Below are 18,840 nucleotides of genomic sequence, written 5' to 3' on the forward strand. Positions count from 1 at the left end.
TTGTAAATGTACTAAAGATAATGTTTTTTAGATTATTTGCCTCCAGTAGTTCATTTCTTTCCTACATCCTTTTCACTCCAGGCAGTTAGGCATTTCTAAGCTCATTGCCTCAGAGAAAGGATGAGCCCTGGCCAGAAGCTAAAACAATGAACTTTTCTGGTTTGGGCTTCCCAAATCCTAGGCCCTGTTTTGAGGTATGTGAGGACAGATGGAGCCCATCTTCAGCACAGACAGGAAAATTCCATGATTGAAAATAGGGGAGAAGTGGGAGGAGGTTGCTGAATAAACTAAGGTTTCTCACAGAGTTAGAAAATTATTTTTGGCTGGGTAAAAGGGAGAAATCTAGGGGACAACTTGAATATTTGGAAAACAAAAAGCTCTCAAGACTGTGGCCTTGTACCCTTTTGTTCTGGTCAGAGCCCCCAGTAGGCAGCAGAATGTAAGATAGATTTGCAGGACCGGGGGATGTCACCTGCTCTCTGCTGCCTATGTGAATAGAACTGCCTAAGGTGCAGCACAACCTACACAATAATCTCCCGTGTAACCACAGGCAGAGACCTGAGAAGAGTCATATGCATCTGGGCAGGCAGAAATTTGGTCACCTCTGGCCTTGGAGAGCCAACCATAGCACAGAAGCAGCAGGATGATTCTTATCTCCAAAACATAGTGCATTAGGAGTAAAGCAAGCCACAGAAGTGACGTCTCAGCCGTCACTTGCATGGACTCACTTCTGAAACAGAAGAACAATGAACATTTCAGCTTATGTCTGTGCAGAAAGGAAATGTGGACATGACAGGCATTCTGAGGCTAATAAAAAAAAAAAAATGGGGGATGGGGGGGGGGTCAATTGGGGAAAAGGGAGACCTATGTAAAACTTTAGACAATTAAACGATTATTAAGCCGAGACCGGTTTGGCTCAGTGGATAGAGTATCGGTCTGCGGACTGAAAGGTCCCAGGTTTGATTCCGGTCAAAAGCATGTACCTTGGTTGCAGGCACATCCCCAGTGGGGGGTGTGCAGGAGGCAGCTGATCAATGTCTCTCTCTCTCACTGATGTTTCTAGCTCTCTATCCCTCTCTTTTCCTCTCTGTAAAAATCAATAATATATATGTATATTAAAATAAATAAATAAATAAATACAATATTTTTTAAAAATTCAACCAGTCAGTGTCTTTCTTGGACTGTCTTCTTTTTTGTTGCTCTTGTTGATCCATATTATTGCTCTCTGTCTGCTGTACAGACAATGGAGAGTGAACTGGAAATGAAAGCAGAAACAGTTTTCTACTTAGAGAATAGCATTGAATGGGGAACTTTGGGGGGAAAATAATTAGTTGCAGATTCTAATGATACAATAAAGAGAAGCTTCTTTATCGCTTCCAACTTTCCCATTTTCTAAGATCTTCCTGATACCATTTACCTCTCTGATAGTTCTCACTTCTAATATTTTTCCCAAATAAAAGGTGAGAGATCAGATCTTTCATTCATTTATTCAGCCAACATTGCTTAATGAATTTAGTATTGAAGAGCACAATTCACTTTGTTTCTTTAAGTATTTCCAAATTTTGTTAGTGATTATTTAATCGTTTTCCCTCCTCCAACTTGTTATACAGAAAAATGCCAAACACAGAAAAGTTGCAAGAATAATCCAATGAACACTTAGGTTCATCTTCCTTGAGGTTCACCAATTAACTTTTATTGATTGGAATGTTGCTTATATTGTAATAGTAAATGGGGTCATAATAATGCCAGAGACGAAGCAAATGCCTCAGAGAAACCCAAGGGCTAGTCCAGCAATTCCAAATAAGAAGCAGACTGCATCCATTATCTCTGATTCCTTTGGCCAGTGGTAGAGCCCAGGGAACTGAATTGATAATGAACTCAGCAGGTGACTCTGCTATGAAGCCAGGTCTGAGGCTGCTGGTCTAGCAGGAGAGAGAGAGAACAAAGAACAAGGAGCCATGTGTGAAGCTGAATTAAGGACATGAAAGTGTTCTGGGGAAACCGAGGATGTAGCAGGATTGGAAGGTTCAAGTGGGGCTAATTGAATTTCTCAAATGGAGCTGGATATGAGGGTCTGACGGCAGTCCTCAGCCCTGGTTCTAGAAACCTCCGTTTAACCACTCTCATAAGCTCCTCCTGTGGTAAGTGGAGTAATGGCTGTGTATTGGCCACTTAAATTCTCATAGCTCTTGGTAATTTCTAGACAATTAATCAAGAGACTTTCTCATTTGTAGAAAGGGGTTAATGTTTCCCTATTCATTGCACAGGATTGTGGTATGAGTCAAAGACAAGAAGGCTTATAGATATCCTTTGTTGTCTGGCAAGTGATTTATATACACAATAATTATTATCACCCGCAGTCAGCAGATCCATTTTCACATTCATACCATCCACATATGTCTGGGTGCTACTTCCCCCCCCCCGCCCCCCTGAACCCCATCCCCCTCCCACCCCTTCTCCCCCCTCCCCCCCCCCACCTGCAGCTCTGTCACAGAATGTGTTGAAAAGCACAGAGTACATGCAAGGTTTTTATTAACCTCAGTTTCCTTGGATGGAGCTGGCAACCAATAGTCATGCAATAAACTCTTATTGACTAATTAATTGACAGGCCTTTCCCAATTACATTAATCTCCCCTAGAGATGAAATGGAGTTGTTTGACATATTTCTGGTCTTAGACCATTTCCCCCACTCAATATGGGATCTCACAGTAACAAGGAGGTATTGATTCTTTCCCAAAGAAGATATAAAACTGCCCTGAGTGACAGAACCCAAGGGGAAGGGGCCTGAAATTTCCTTATTTCATAGGGAGGGGGCTGGAGCGCTTTGTAAACCACTGATTTGAGGACAGGATTGCCTCCGTGGCTTTGTTTACTGGTTCTTCACATCCCTTCGTGTGGATAGAATAATTAGATTTGGTCCAATTGTTTTCTTGAGCTGGGCAAGCTCTTCCCGATGACAGCTGCTGCTACTGCATCTTGCCCCACAGCGCTTCAGAGTAAACCTGTCATCAGAAACCCTGCGTGGAATCTCTAACTGGTTTACTCGACTTTTCTTTTGTTTCTTGTTAAGTATCCTCAGAAGGGGGGGGACACACATTGGAAGCCCGCTGTGTGTAATTAAGAGATAATTGTAGTTGTCTGGGCATTTGGTGCTGCTATACCATTAGCTTATTTGCAAGCGATGCCTACATGTGGTGGAGATGACGATGGCGAAAATGAATGAAGAAATCATTTTTGAGGGATGAAATGTGTGACAATTTGAAAGAGCACTTTACCTTGTCTTGCTACGATAGGCTACATTTCAGGCTGATGTCTTTACATGAAGCTTGAAGTTTTAAAATTTAAGCTGACTTGCTTTGGTGTCCAGGAGCGATCATCACATATTTTGCCCTCCTGTGAACAGCCTTGGAGATTCTATTTATACCATACCTTTCCTTCTTCGTGGATGTGTAATACAATCTTTAGACAAGTGAATATGATGAAATGCATTCTAGGACAGTGAGTAATGATTCTCAATGAATTTTGGAGCAAGCCTATTCAATTTCATTAACATTCGTTAGATGAAGAAATTGCCTGGTATTATCCTGGGTGTGAAGTGTCTCTATTCTCCTATATGATGAATGCCTGTGAGTTATTTATGGGAAAGAAATTAATAAAACAATATACTGAAAACATTATTCATCTCGCTGAATAGCGGATGAATAAGTCAAAGAAGAAAAGTCAAAATCTGGAAAGTTGCTTCAAGTTAAATAATGCACACCGATTCCCGTTTCATTATTGTTTTCTCCAGTGAATTTTCTGTCATTTCTCTTTGGATTGGGCTCTTCCTAATGAGGATTATACAGGTCTGGAAGGGACCAAAACTCTGCCACTCTGAAGCTGTTTTCTGGGATTAATGATTTTAAGTTACTTATTAAGAAACAAACAGAATGAACCTTTGACCCTCTCCCCTTTCCTGGCCTAAAGATTCAGACAGAGAAACCTGCTTCAGGAAGGAGAGTTTAGGATGGGAATAGAGAGCTTCGGGCTGGGGTCTGCTAGAGGGATACCTCCTGTGTCCCATTGTTTCTGAGTCACCTAGCAATGATTCTCCTCCCTTATGTTAAGCTTCTCCTCAACAACTGATAAATCACCCCTCTCATTTCTGAAATCTAATACCCCATTCCCCACCTTTCCTCCTTTGTCTAAAAAGTTCTGTATATCCAATGTTGCCTTACTGTCTTGAGAATTTTCATGGATTTATCACATGTCCATATGAATTCCCCGTGCACATGTATTAAACTTTGATTTTCTCCTGTTAATCTGTTAATTTGGTTATCAGCCCAGCCAGAAGAATTTAGAAGGTGGGTGGGAAAGTATTAATATTTTTTTTAGCGCCCCGTCTTTAGCCAGTTCTACATGGTAAGTCTGAGCCGTGCTTGCAGCTATATACCCCCTCCCCCACCCCCCACCAGGTGCATTTGGTGAAATTGTGTTGTTGTCTAATGGAATCGTGCGTATTTGTTACGATCATCTCACTTAGGCCTTTTATTTTTTCCTAATTGAACGTACATCACTCGGGCTCTTAACATTGGTATGTTGGCGGTGATGAAAAGGCTCAGCAACCTCAGTTCTTGAATTATGGTTAAGAAAGAATTCAGAGTCGAGACTGAAACTATCAGAGAAGGTTTATTTAGAAAGTCACGGAGGTAGAAGATGTGATTCATAGAAGAAATGGGCCCTTGGAGCTCAGAAGAGGGAAGAGTAAAAGTAACACACCTGGGAAGGAAGAAAGGAGGACGGGCCAGGCTCCTCAAAAGGCTTCTGACCTAAGGGCTTTTAAGGGCCTGGTGTTTTAAGAGAGGCTCTCAACAGAATATCCAGCAGCTTCCCAGGTGTGTCCCCTCCAGGGTTGCGGCCTCCACGGATTGCTTAGCACCAGGGCAGGGGGTCATTAGTCAGTGCAGCTGGTTCAGCCATGTGGCTGTCTGGTTCTAGGGCTTTCCCGGGCCTGGAGCTGAAACACAACTGAGGCCTTGATATATTAGATGCAGGTCAGAACCTCACTGTCCCGGGGGCTTAATGCTTAAGGGCTATCCTTTGGCTCTCTTGTTGCCCCCCTCTCCCACTTCTTTTCTTTTTTTTTCTTTAAACAATGGATTTATTCTTTTTTTAAAAAATATACATGTTTTATTGATTTTTTACAGAGAGGAAGAGAGAGGGATAGAGAGTTAGAAACATAGATGAAAGAGAATCGATCAGCTGCTTCTTGCACACTCCCTACTGAGGATATGCCTGCAACCAAGGTACATGTCCTTGACCGGAATCGAACCTGGGATCTTTCAGTCCTCAGACCAATGCTCTATCCATTGAGCCAAACCGGTTTCGTTTGCCCCCAACTTCTTAAGAGGGGTTTAACCTGCATGACTAGTAACATGCCAGGGGAGGAAAGGTAAGAGGAGGGTCCAAACCACATGACCAACGATATGAAAGGTCAGGGGATCTAAACTACATGACCAGTGATAGGCTATGGGAGAAAAGGTTAGCCTGGAGATTGAGGATCCTTGTTTTCTCTGTTTTGCCCATTGCTAGGCATCGGGGCTTTCCGTCTGGTGACCTTCTGTACCTGGCCCATCATCCTTGCTCTGTTCATGTCTGTCTAACTGCTACATACTAATGGAGGAAGGTAAAAAATTGACAGTATACCTAGGAAGAAATTTAGTTGTCATTGACACAATCTCCTAAACAGTACTCATCTGAGTAGGATATTGTATTTTTTTTAGGTTTTAGTGATGACTGAAAGTGAGTTAGCACTTAACTTAAAAAAAAAAAATAAGACATGGCTTCATTTGCTCTTTTGCAGTAACTATACCCTTCACTATGATAATGGCTACCATAAATAGCATAATCTTAGAATTGTCATTATTATCAAATATTTATCAAGTCCTTCTTCGTTGCATGCATAGGTTATAGAGATTTATAGAGTTGATTAAACAGCCAGTGTTCTCAATAGTTTATAATCTAAAGATAGAGATGATTCAGGAGAACATAAAAGATACTATTTTCTTGATGCAGTAAACTCTGAGAAAGGGAGATGAACCTATAAAGGGTGTGTTCAGCCCTGACCGGTTTGGCTCAGTGGACAGAGTGTCAGACTGCAGACTGAAGGGTCCCATGTTCGATTCCAGTCAAGGTCATGTGCCTTGGTTGCAGGCACATCCCCAGTAGGGGGTGTGCAAGAGGCAGCTGATCAATGTTTCTCTCTCATCGATGCTTCCAGCTCTCTATCCCTCGCCCTTCCTCTCTATAAATAATCAATAAAATATATTTACCAAAAAAAAAAGGGGGGGGGTGTTCATCAGCATATACTGTTGTGGGCCACAGGGCTCCCTCCTGCTGGGGACCCACTGAGCACCTGCAAAGAACACAGCTCAGCATTGTCCCTTCTCCCAATGGGATGAGGAAATGTGGACATTTACCCTTCAACTCCTGTCCCTGCAGGGTTGAGGGCTGTTATTGGGGCATTAAATCCCAGGCCCTGTGGGCATTCTCCTCACCCAGGCCCAGTACAATCCCTCTGACAGAGAGGAGCTGGAGGAAGCTTCTTGTCAGTAGGAATTCTCCACTGAAGCGGGCAGGTGACCTCTGTGGGGCCAAGGGGAGGTGACGGGGGTATTTATAACATCTGCTCCATCCCCTTTTCCATTTGGATAAAAAGTTAGTTCTTGGCCCAAAGCCATCATCAGAATACCTCGGATTTAAATATTTTTACCACTATTTTAAGGCACTCTATACCTCCCTTGTACTAAAATTATGTAGTGTTTAATTTAGTCTTAAATCACCTATCCTGATTTTGAATAGCCTAGAAATTAGCACCCATATCTGGATCATCTTTTATCACAAGTGTGGTACACTGGTATTTTCTTTCTTGTCATTTTTTTTTTTCTTATAGGACAATGTGTACCTAAGAAAAGAAAATTATCCATCTTATATAAGAAGACAATTATCTCCAAAGAATCAAAGTGAAACTATGCTAACCAAAATAGTAGATACTTCGGTGTCACTAAGCGATTGCATATTGTATTTCTGGGGTTATATTCATGCCAAACGGGCTCAATCAAACTCAATTTTAAAAGACTGAGTTCAAGAAAATCTATTTTTAGAGATTGTCTTCATGACAGGGAACAGCCAGTTTGAAGGTGTCTCCCAATTTCTTAAAAGGTTGTGTGGGTGACCTAAGGATTCTGACGCATATTTTAAAATGCATCTTTATTGTTGAAAGTATTACAGACATCCCCTCTTTTCCTCTATAGCCCTCTCCACCCTGCACCCAAGTCCCCACCCCCACCCCCAAGCCTTTCCTGCACTATTGTCTGTGTCCATGGGTTATGCACAGAAATTCTTTGGCTAATTTCTTCCTCCCCACCTTCTGCATTTTATTTTATTTTATTTTATTTTATTTTATTTTATTTTATTTTATTTTTCTTCTGAGAACCATATCTTTTATTTTTCTATTTTTTTATTTCATTTTTTATTAAGGTATTATATGTGTACATATCTTACCAATTCCCCCACCACACCACCAACTCCCATACATGCCCTCCCTCCCCAGAGTTTTTCGTCCATTAGTTATGCTTTTATGCATGCATACAAGTCTTTCGGTGGATCTCTTATCTCCCCACTGTAATTTGACAGTCTGTTTGTTGCTTTACTGTCTCTGTATCTATCTTTTTGTTCATCAGTTTATAATGTTCCTTATTATTCTGCATTTTAAACGGGCAGAGGCAAGTCAGGAGGGGGGCAACTCCGGCCAACAGGGGTCATCATCACGCCCTTCTGGGAACGAGGAGGCGCAAAGGGGCAGAGCGTAAATGAATAAAAGCAAACACACACGGTGGCCTTTCGCAGGCCCTTAAAGGGAAAGACTGCTTTTCATTAGAGTCAGAGCATGTGAAAGAGACAGAAAGGAGAAGGGGCAAATCAGGACAAGGGTTCCAGTAAGAAACACAGGGAGCCTTGAAACTGAGGAATTTAAGAATTTGAGAAGTGGGTTATTTATAAAAGTGTGGGCAGAATTAGGGAAACCCCAATCGAGAGTGTCATCTTCAGGGCTAGTACCAGCAGGGAGGAGGTTCAGAGCCTGAAAGGGCAGGGAGTAAGAGAAGTTGCCATGTCATCAGAGAGGAAGGTGTGAGGACAAGGTCCCCTGGCAGGATAGGTGTCCGTGTGTCAGCAATGGTGACCCCACAAAGAGGATGCCAGGGCAAGAACTATCCCAACCTCACCTGACAGTCCTTGCCAAGGAATAGCCCCAACCAGAAGCCAGAGGGTAGGGACCATGTGGATGTCACCCATCCAGGTCGGCCACCAGGAGCAGAGGACCTGGTGGACAGTGAATCTGAGAGCAGAGAGGGACATCCAGCGCCTTGCTAATTCACGTGCAAGCTAGGAAGCTAGCCACGGGAGATCTCTAAGCCCTGCCCTTTCTGAACTGTCCTGGCACCGACCAGAGAGAAAGCAAGTAGAAGTTCACCATCTCATTAGGCAGTAAGGTGTCCCCTACTATTGGGCGTGAGAAACAGGGTACTAAGTCACTCCAACGGCAGAGACTCTAAAATGTCAGGCTCCCATTTATAATCCCAAAGAGGACGTTTAGCTCTCCGGGTGCCATTAATCTGTGACAGGCGCGGAGAGAGAGTCCCCGTAATCATAAATTAGCGGCATCCCCACTGCCTACCTGGACATTTGTAGGATTTGACCTTGAGCTTCCGAAGCTTTAGGGGTCCCCATGGTGCGGCCTGGCGTAATTGCATTAGACTGGTAGCAACTGCTTATTATGCCCTGGGGGAGATGAATGATGCTCTGTAATAGGGCTCTGCCTCAAGTTAAATACATTTTTAAAAAATGCATGTGAAGTGAAACACACCCAGAGTTCTCCCTTTTCTGAGACTTGGTGCTCACGGCTTCCCAGTTGTGGGGAGATGGGCAGTAGTGGACTCAGAAGGTCCCTTCCTCATCTCGGGTGGTTTTGTGGCAACATTTCTCACCATGGCTTCAGAAAACCTTGGATGTTTGTGTTTGGAGGCAGCAGGTATTGCTAAGCCTCAGAGAGCCAGTGAAACTTGGACTGTGAAGGCAATTTCCCTTGCTTGAGAGGCACTCTCTGTGAGATAAGAAATTGAGCACTCCTTTCTCTTCTGCCATATGGCGCTGCAGCATCATTTAAATTCAAAAAGCCAAATTTCATAGCCTGAGAATTGCAGTTGGTAACACTCCTAATCACTTTCCTGATATAAGTAGGTACGGAGAAGCATAATAATTTAAGTGAAAACCATGCTTTGAGAATCTGATAGGGAAACGTCCAAATTTAATGTTTATCCTCTTTTTTTTAAAAAAAAAAAAAAAGTATATATTTTTTTTATCCATTTCAGAGAGGAAAGGAGAGGGAGAGAGGGATAGAAATATCAACGATGAGAGAGAATCATTGATTGGTTGCCTTCTGCACTCCCCTTATTGGGGAACGAGCCCACAACCCAACAGGTGCCCTGACCAGGAATCGAACCATGACCTCCTGGTTCATAGGTCGATGCTCAACCACTGAGCCACACTGGCTGGGATATTTTTTTTATCTTCTGATTCTAAGGAAAGACCCAGAAGAAAGATGCCTAGGGAACGGCTAGGCAAATTGATGCTATTAGCAAAGTTACTTTTTAAAAAAGCTGTGCTGATGACCAGCTGTTTGGAACTCTTTAAAATGAGACCTTTTTTAAAAAGAAAAATAAATAAATAAAATAAAATGAGACCTTTTATGACAGAATTTTTAGAACAACAGAAAGAAATCCAGTAAGCTCTAATTCCCACAGATACTGTTAACATTAATAAAAGTCATAACTGAGAAAAAGGAGGTGGGTATGCAGCCAAGTTATTTGACAGGGGAGTTTTTACTGAATATCAAAATAATTCCAAGAAGCATTTGCTAGAGATAAATACATATACCTAGAATAGGTAGGCCAGAGAATTCCAGCTATGAGTCTTAGTAGAGATTTATAAGCCAACATATTTTTTTAATTTTTAATCAAATCTAAGAAGGCAAGGTTTAAGAGCACACAGCAGTTCCTCCCTCCTTTAAGCTGAAAGGAAATAAGGAAATGGAGCGTGGAGATGCATAATTTGGCCCTTAGGAGATTTAAAGGGAAACTCGGTTGCCATTCTGAGCAACTGTGAGAGGAAGGGAGATCCTTAGAGGACAGAGAAATCATGATGATATTACATGTTCTTTGGGAGAATCCTCCCTTCTGCATTATCAGATGGAAGGAGGAAAGGATGGAAGGGAGAGAGAGAGGGAGGGAGGGAGAAAGGAAGGAGGAAGGAAAAGAGGAAGAAAGGGAGGAAGGAAGGAAGGAAGGAAGGAAGGAAGGAAGGAAGGAAGGAAGGAAGGAAGGAAGGAAGGAAGGAAAATTATTCCTTTCAGTAGAGGGGTAGTTTGGCTTCAGGTGCAGCTTGATCCAGAGGTTCAAAGTTCAAAGACATCACTGGGGCAGGATTGATTTATTTTCATCTTGCAACACTGTTCCTTCTGGACAGGCTCTCCTTGTGTGGAGACACAGCAGCGGAAGCCCACCGTCCTCTGGTAGCTGTTTCCCCCCTACTCCTTTGTATGAAACCTCTGACTTATGGCTGGGCATGTAGCTTTCTGAGATAAAGACTATCTCCAAGCCTCTGTCTCAGTTAAGCATAGGAAGTGTGTGTGACTATTCTGGCCAATGTGATACAAGAAGTGTCATGAGCAATTTTTAAAAAGTATCTTTGAAGGATCCCTCTTCACCTCTTGCTCCTCCCTACAGGCTGGAAGCTCACGCAGCCATCGGGGACCATCAGGGAGAGCCATGATATCAAGGATTATGGAGCAAGAGAGAAAGAAACTGCTCCCTGATGCCCTTGGGGTCACCACACAGCCCTGAATTGCTTACCTCCAGACTTCTAGTCACCTAAGAAAAAAATACATTTCAATCTGGTTTAAATTGCTATAAATTTGGGTTTTCTGTCTCTTAGCAAAATCTAATATTAATGAATACATACAGCAGAATGCTTACCACATTTCCTGGCTTATATCCTATGAGGTAAAATCCCTTAGCATACCATGACTACCTCCTTCTCCACAGCCATAGAAAGACTCTCATCCGAGCATCTCCATGGCTCTGTTCCATCATGGGCCAATCCCTGAACGGTGGCCTGGGGCTCTGACAGGTCTAACAGACGTGCCCACGGCTGGAGCTGAGAATGGAGTTCTCTCCATCCGCATTGCACAAACTGAGAGTCAGGGAGGTTTCCCAGAGGGGAAAGAACAAATGTTCACCATGCTTCCCCAAGCCAGATTTCCCCCCTAATTTTATGATTCGTATCAAAGATGTGACCATTCTTTTAGGCTCATAACATTTTATATATAATCCATTACTTCTGGATATGGTTGCTTGTGCTCCATGTGATGGTCTCTTCTCCAACATCCCTCAGGAAATAAAAACAAAGAGACAGATAGAAGAGGCATTCCTATTCAGTAGTGTAATGTTTGGGAAGAGGGCAATAACTGTTACAGCCACAACGGTTAAAAGTTCACAAAGCAGCCAAAACTGGTTTGGCTCAATGGATAGAGCGTCGGCTTGGGGACTGAAAGGTCCCGGGTTCGATTCCGGTCAAGGGCATGTACCTTGGTTGCAGGCATATCCCCAGTAGGGGGTGTGCAAGAGGCAGCTGATTGATGACTCTTATCGATGTTTCTAACTTTCTATCTCTCTCCCTTCCTCTCTGTACAAAATCAATTAAATATATTTTAAAAAAAAAAAAGTTCACAAAGCAACAGGATAGCTGATCAGTATTCTTCTAAAGTGTCAAGATTGTGAAGGACAAGAAAACTGAGTAACTGTCACAGATTAGAGGGATCTTAAGGGGACATGATAACTATAAAGGACAGAGCCTATAGTAGCCTTTAGTATGCTGGTGGTTACACCCTTGTATCATCCCTTCTCCTTAAGAGACCACAGCTGGCAGGCTCACTCACGGAATCTTTCTTCCTCCCTGTCTTCCAAGAAGTTAGTAGCCATTTGGGAGGCCCGCTGAGCAAGGAGCTGTAGCCAGCAAGAAGCCAGGGCCCTCAGTCCTTTGTACTAGACATACCTCATTTTATTGTGCTTTGCATTATGGCACTTCACAGAGGTTGAGGTTTATTTTTACAGATTGAAGGCAAGACTCTCAGCCAACAAAAAAGATTACAACTTGCTTTATTGTGGTGGTCTGGAACCAAACCCGCAGTATCTCTGAGGCATGCCCAGAGTCTCAAGGGAATGAATTCTGCCAACACCTGAGCATGGAAGTGGGTTCTTCACCATCTGGCCTCCAGACGAAACCAGCCCAGCTGCCACCTTGATTACAGTCTTGGGAGACCCTGCGCAGAGGATCCAGTGAAGCTGTGCCCACACGTCTAACCTACAGAAGCTATGGGATAATTAACGTGTGGTTTTATAAGTTGCTAAGTGTGTGGCAATATGTGATGTGGTAATAGCGAACGGTCTTAATCAGCTCGAGCAGCAGCAACAAAATACCATACTGGCAATTTATCAACAGAAATTCAAGGTGCTGAGAGCCTGAAGTACTCAGACCTTGGTGCCAGCATGGCCGGGTTCTGGTTGGACCCCTCTTCCAGGTTGTAGAAGGCTAACCTGGGGCTAACTCTTCCAGGTTGTTTCTTCACACGGTGGGAAGGGAACAAGCTAGCTCTTTGGTCTCTCTTTTTTTTTTTTTTTTTAATATATTTTATTTATTTTATTGATTTTGTACAGAAAGGAAGGGAGAGAGATAGTTAGAAACATCAATGAGAGAGTCATCGATCAGCTGCCTCTTGCACACCCCCTACTGGGGACATGCCCGCAACCAAGGTACATGCCCTTGACCGGAATCGAACCCAGGACCCTTCAGTCCCCAAGCCGACGCTCTATCCATTGAGCCAAACCGGTTTAGGCTCTTTGGTCTCTTTTATAACCACATTCATAAGGGCTCCATCCTCTGGATCGAATCACCTCCCCCAAGCCTAAATACCATCATATGGGGGCTTATATTTCAACATATGAATTTGGGGAGGGACACAGATATTCAGTCCACAACAATACCTAATCTGCCAACTAAATGTAACATGCTATCCTGAAATAAGAAAAGAAAAAAAAAAAAAGATATTAGTGGGGAAAATGGTGATAAAGTCTGTAGTTTAATTAGTACTCAAGTACCAACATTAATTCCTTAGTTTTAACCCTTGTACTCTGATTATGAGAGATGGTAACGTTTGGGGAGCTGAGTAGAGCATATATGGGAACTCTGATACACATCCAGAATCTCTAAATAAAAAATAAACTTTAAAGTACACAGACAAGTCATAACACTTGTGGGAAATAAGCCTTGATTCTGATGGCTAGCAATAGTGTGAAAATAATAAATCATTAATCGAGGTGGAAAAGAAAACTATGGACAATTTGACCCCACCTTTGGTTGTCTCCCTCTTGCCGAAACTGGTCACTCATATCAACACCTGAGCAGCATTTCTCCCCTTGAAAATTTTTCATTTTTCTATCTTTCTTTCTTTTTTTTTTTTTTTTTTTTACTACTGCAAAGAGCAACAATCACTCCCTGGCTGAACTGCCACGTATCAAATAAAGCTACAGCCACCATCTACTCTTTGCCCAGAGGAAGTGAAAACAAGTCAGGTCCCAAACCTCCTTGATCCAATGTCTCCCCATTCACAATACAGACCACACACACACACAGAGCCTGAGCTGAAGTGTATATGGGGTAGGTTTACTATGCCTCCTATTTCTGTACAGTCAGTGTAAGCACACAGCCTGTGGTAAGCACCAGGAGGCCTCATTTTCCATTCATTTTGTATCACATAGCTGTAGTTGGTTATAGTTTTATTCTTAGTTACTATGATTATTTGAAAATAATTTTATATAAAAGGTCTTTCTCCTCCCCCCCCCGTCCCTCCCCCTCTTTTCTTACTCCTTAGAAATCTCTTGCTTCTGTCTCTCCAACAGTTTCTCCCATAACTATAGCACTTTTTTTCCTTTCCATAGCTCTTATCTTCCTTCACCATCTCTTCCTCATACAATTTGGCTTCATATGATTTAAAATTGCTAAGGAAGGTAGGACAGAAACTACCGATGTTAGAGAAACAACGGAGCCTGGTGTGTTACTGTTTTTTATGCTCTAGACACTAACATACAAAAGCAGTCCCCACCACTTCAAAATTTTAGTTGGGCTGTGCTTAGACTCCATCTAGAATTCATCATTTCTCTCCACCTAATTCTTTACAACAGTATCTCAGCTCGAGGTAACATTTGCCCAAACTATAATACCTTCTTGATCTCTAGCAGGTTTTATAACTTTAAAGGAAGTTTATCACCAAATTTAAAATGTAGAACTGGTAAGTATACAACTTGGTAAAGGAATGGATGCAGAGAGCCAGAGAGTTATTAAAAAGCAGAGTTCATTTGAATAGGCTATCCTTTGGAAAAGAAATAACTCAACCTGGATCCCAAACAAAATAAAATAATAAAGGTGCCATTGACTTGATGAAAATGTCATGTATTTGATTGAAAGGAGCATAATCATTAACTGAATAAAATCCTTACTTTCATTTTAGTCTATAAAATTAAAAAACCTCTTACACTTATTGGGAGCTTTTGAGGCTACTTCTTGCTATTCACCCTGAGCATTATGAATTACTGTATAGATCTTCATATCAGTGCTATTGAAGTTAGTGTCTACTATATGATCTGTACTTACATGCTGTGCCTCCAAAATGCCTAACTATCCTTCTGAAATTATAAAACCTTCTTTTGAAGTGGAGATGCAACAAGACATTCCCTGGCACTAAGCAGAGGCACGAAACCATACTTTGTGTAGGGTATAAAATAAATCTCTTTTATTTAAAGGACACAAAGATACATAAGGAAAAGCGAGAACTAAATTAAGGCCCGTATAGTCACAGAAGTTACTATTTACCGTTCATTTTTTGTCTTTTTGTACACAGAAAGACATTTGAGTTTCTTATTTCCAAATTACCTTTTTAAAGTAAATTTTAAAGTGCACTCAGAGTCTTGCAGGTTCTACTTATCTGTGACATAGTAAGATGTGGATACATGGACTTAATGAGTACTCTCGATTTAAAGAAACAGAAACTTGAATGCAAGCAGACATAAATTCAATTTTAACGTGAATGCTGCGGGTTTGCTGGCATGCCTGCCAAGATTTTATTCTCACAAATGTTTCGTTGGCTTCTCAGCCTTGAAATGAAAGGGAGTTATGCATGTCCAGTAGATGCTGGCAAATGGGAGAAGCTGCCCTGGCAGGTTGGGCAAACTGCTGGTAGATGGTTTTCAGTTCCACATCCCCGAGGGAAGCAATGGTGCTCATGAATCCTGTGCAGAGCCACTGAGAAATCACTTGCCCCAGAGACTGTCTAGAAAAGCAGGACTAAAAGTTTAAGAAGTAGCTGAAACCGGCTTGCTCAGTGGATAGAGCATCAGCTTGCAGACTCAAGGGTCCCAGGTTCAATTCCAGGCAAGGGCATGTACATTAGTTGCGGGCACATCCCCAGTAGGGGATGTACAGGAGGCAGCTGATCAATGTTTCTCTCTCATCGATGTTTCTAACTCTCTCTCTCTCCTTTCCTCTCTGTAAAGCAGGGGTCTTCAAACTACGGCCCGCGGGCCACATGCGGCCCGCAGAGGAGTCTGATCCGGCCCACCAGGTTTTTTGGGCAGTGAGCGCAGCCGAGGTGTTACAGTAGGAATTAGTAGTTCATATAGTCCGGCTCTCCAGCTCTCTGAGGGACCGTGATCTGGCCCCCACTTTAAAAAGTTTGAGGACCCCTGCTGTAAAGAATCAATAAAATATATTTTAAAATAATAATAATAATAAATAAATAAAAGTTCAAGAAGTACAGTATTGGGCTTCTCTGGAAAGTTTTCAGGCCTCAGCAGCCAAGGAGAGATTGAATATATTTTGTGTGTGTGTGTGTGTGTGTGTGTGTGTGTGTGTGTGTGAAATAAGAGTAGGTTAAGCAAAATCTACATTTTCAGTTTACATTTTACTTTAAAAAAACAAAACAATAGAATAAGGTCAAGTTTATTCAAATGATAACATGGTTCTGGGTGCCAGCACCCCACTGTTAGAAACAGTGAGAAGCACAAACCAAACGGGTGCCTCTCGGGGTGCTTCCGGGGAAACTGATCTAACACAGATGTACAAAGATTTCCTGAAAAGCAGAGAGATGTTCAAGAGAGGGCAGTCAGACAAAGCAATCATTTATTATAAGGAATTAGAAGAGATTTTACAGGTTATTAAATTAGTTACTTGAATCATAACTGCCCAAAGCAGCAGGAGTCAGAAGGAAGCGTGTGTAAGGGGTATTTGACAACAAGAACAGTGAGTGAGTTGAAGGGAGGCAGTCACGATGGGACCCAAGACAGGACAGAGTCAGCATATGAAGAGGGCACAGCCTCTGTAGGGAGCTGCTGAGCACATGGAAGATGACAGGTCACGCTACTGGCCTAGCAGAGTTTTGTTAAGCCACCAGAATTGCTGTGTGTCCCAAAATAACTTCTTGTTTTCTATGAGGCCTGGCTCTGCAGCTGCAGAGATGTCTTCGGGTCTCTCGTATCCCTCTGCATCTTTTCAGTAATCATTACCCAGTAACCCAAATATATCTCTGCTCATTAAAAACTGAAAGACGCTAAGAAACCCACGCTATTAGAAGTAAAATTAACTCCTAAATTGTACATGCCTTTACCATACTTCAGATGTTTAAGGTATTTTTATAATTATATATTCCTTCTGCTCCTCTTAATTTTGTTTTTCTCATTTTGCTTTTTTAGAAATTTATTTTCTTCCTTTAAAAATGTTTTGTTTAATTTTGGTTTTATTATCAAAATTATAATGTAGTTTTCAATTTCATAACTTCCAGCCAATGTGCTCTCCATTCTTCATTGTGGGCATTGTTACGATTTAAGTAACTAATTTAATAACCTGTAAAATCTCTTCTAATTCCTTATAAATGATTGCTTTGTCTGATTATGTGGAATACACTTCCTCAGCATAATATTTATTAAACTTAACTTTAAACATTTGAGATAGCAACAATTTATAATAAAAAATGCATACATAAATAGTGAAGCTCAGTGTATATTAAATTCTCTTACTAAGAAAGAGAGAAGCTATATATCAAGTTTCCTGCTTTCCTAACACCTATCGGGTGAAATAATAGCATCTTCATATTTTATAAACTTCACTCTGACTTTATAAGAACATAATTTAATAATTCTCTTACAAATATGATACAGTTATTGATTCTGCGATTGCTTGGGTTAATATACAAACAAAACACCAAATGTATAGGGATAGGCGAGAGTACTTCATCAGAATCGCTGTTAATTGTCATTGAAACACATTGAAAGAAAACATCACTTATAATTAAAAAGAACAACAGCATCAGAAAAGAACAGAGAACCCTGGCTGTGTGGCTCAGTTGGTGGAGCATCATCCCATGCCCTGAAAAGTACCAGGTTTGATTCCAGTCAGGGCACGTGCCCAGTTTGCAGTTAGATGCCCAGTCAGCAGTGTATTGGGGACAAGTAATTGTTATTTTTCTCTCACATCAATGTTTCTCTCTCTGTGTCTGTAATCTTTCTCTCTGTCTCTCCCTCCCTCCCTCTCTCTCTCTAAAATCAAATTTTTAAAAATATAAAAAACAGTGGTTCATGAAACTTCCCTTTAAAAAAAAAAACTACAAAGAAAACACACACACACACACACACACACACACATTATTTGATAAAGTAACCTTTTATTCATCTGCTCCTATAAGGCTCACAGGAAGAGATGGAAAGTATAGCTACATATCAGGAAGGCACAAAACTTCCTGACATTAAAACAAAATGAAACAACCACCTTTCTATTAGGGGAAGCATTTACTAACAGTTATTTTAAGAAAATGTCCACTTGAAAAAAATTTTTCTATCCTCACCTGAGAATATGTTCTTATTTGACAGAGAGGAACATCGGTGTGAGAAACACTGATTAGTTGCCTCTCACCCACCATGGACGGGGAATCAAACCTGCAACCTGGGCATGTGCCATGACCGGAAATAAACTTGAAATCTTTTGGTGTACAGAATGACATTGCTACAAACTGAGCCACCAGCCAGGGCTCTACTTGAATTTCTCTTCTTTTCTGTTTAAAATATATTTTTATTGATTTCACACTGCCCTGACCAGGAATCGAACTGTGACCTTCTGGTTTATAGGTAGATACTCAACCACGGAGCAATGCCAGCAGGGCTCTAGATGTATTTCTTAATGTATCATAAAAATAAAAAAAATCCTGTCACCCTATCCGGTTTGGCTCTGTGGGAAAGAGCATCAGCCTGTGGACTAAAGGGTCCCATGTTCAATTCTGACCAAGGGCATATACCTGAGTGTGGGCTCGATTCCCCCCAGTAGGGGGCATGCAGGAGGCAGACAATCAATGATACTCTCTCATCATTGATGTTTCTGTCTCTCTCTCCCTTCCTCTCTAAAATCAATAAAAATATATATTTAAAATAAAATTTAAAAATCCTGTCATTACTTTACAGGTACTTTCATGAAGTACATGAGCTGGAGTAGATAATCTAGGGGATATACTAAATTGAACAGTAGAAGAGTTTTGTTTCTAAGAACAGATTCACATGAATTCAGTATAGATGACCTTGTTTTCTGAACATCTTGCAAATAAAACTATACATGTTAATTGTTTCCATAACATTGGACTACTCCAAT

Source organism: Pipistrellus hanaki, assembly GCF_964339955.1.
Source record: "Pipistrellus hanaki genome assembly, chromosome: 13".
Taxonomy (NCBI): domain Eukaryota; kingdom Metazoa; phylum Chordata; class Mammalia; order Chiroptera; family Vespertilionidae; genus Pipistrellus; species Pipistrellus hanaki.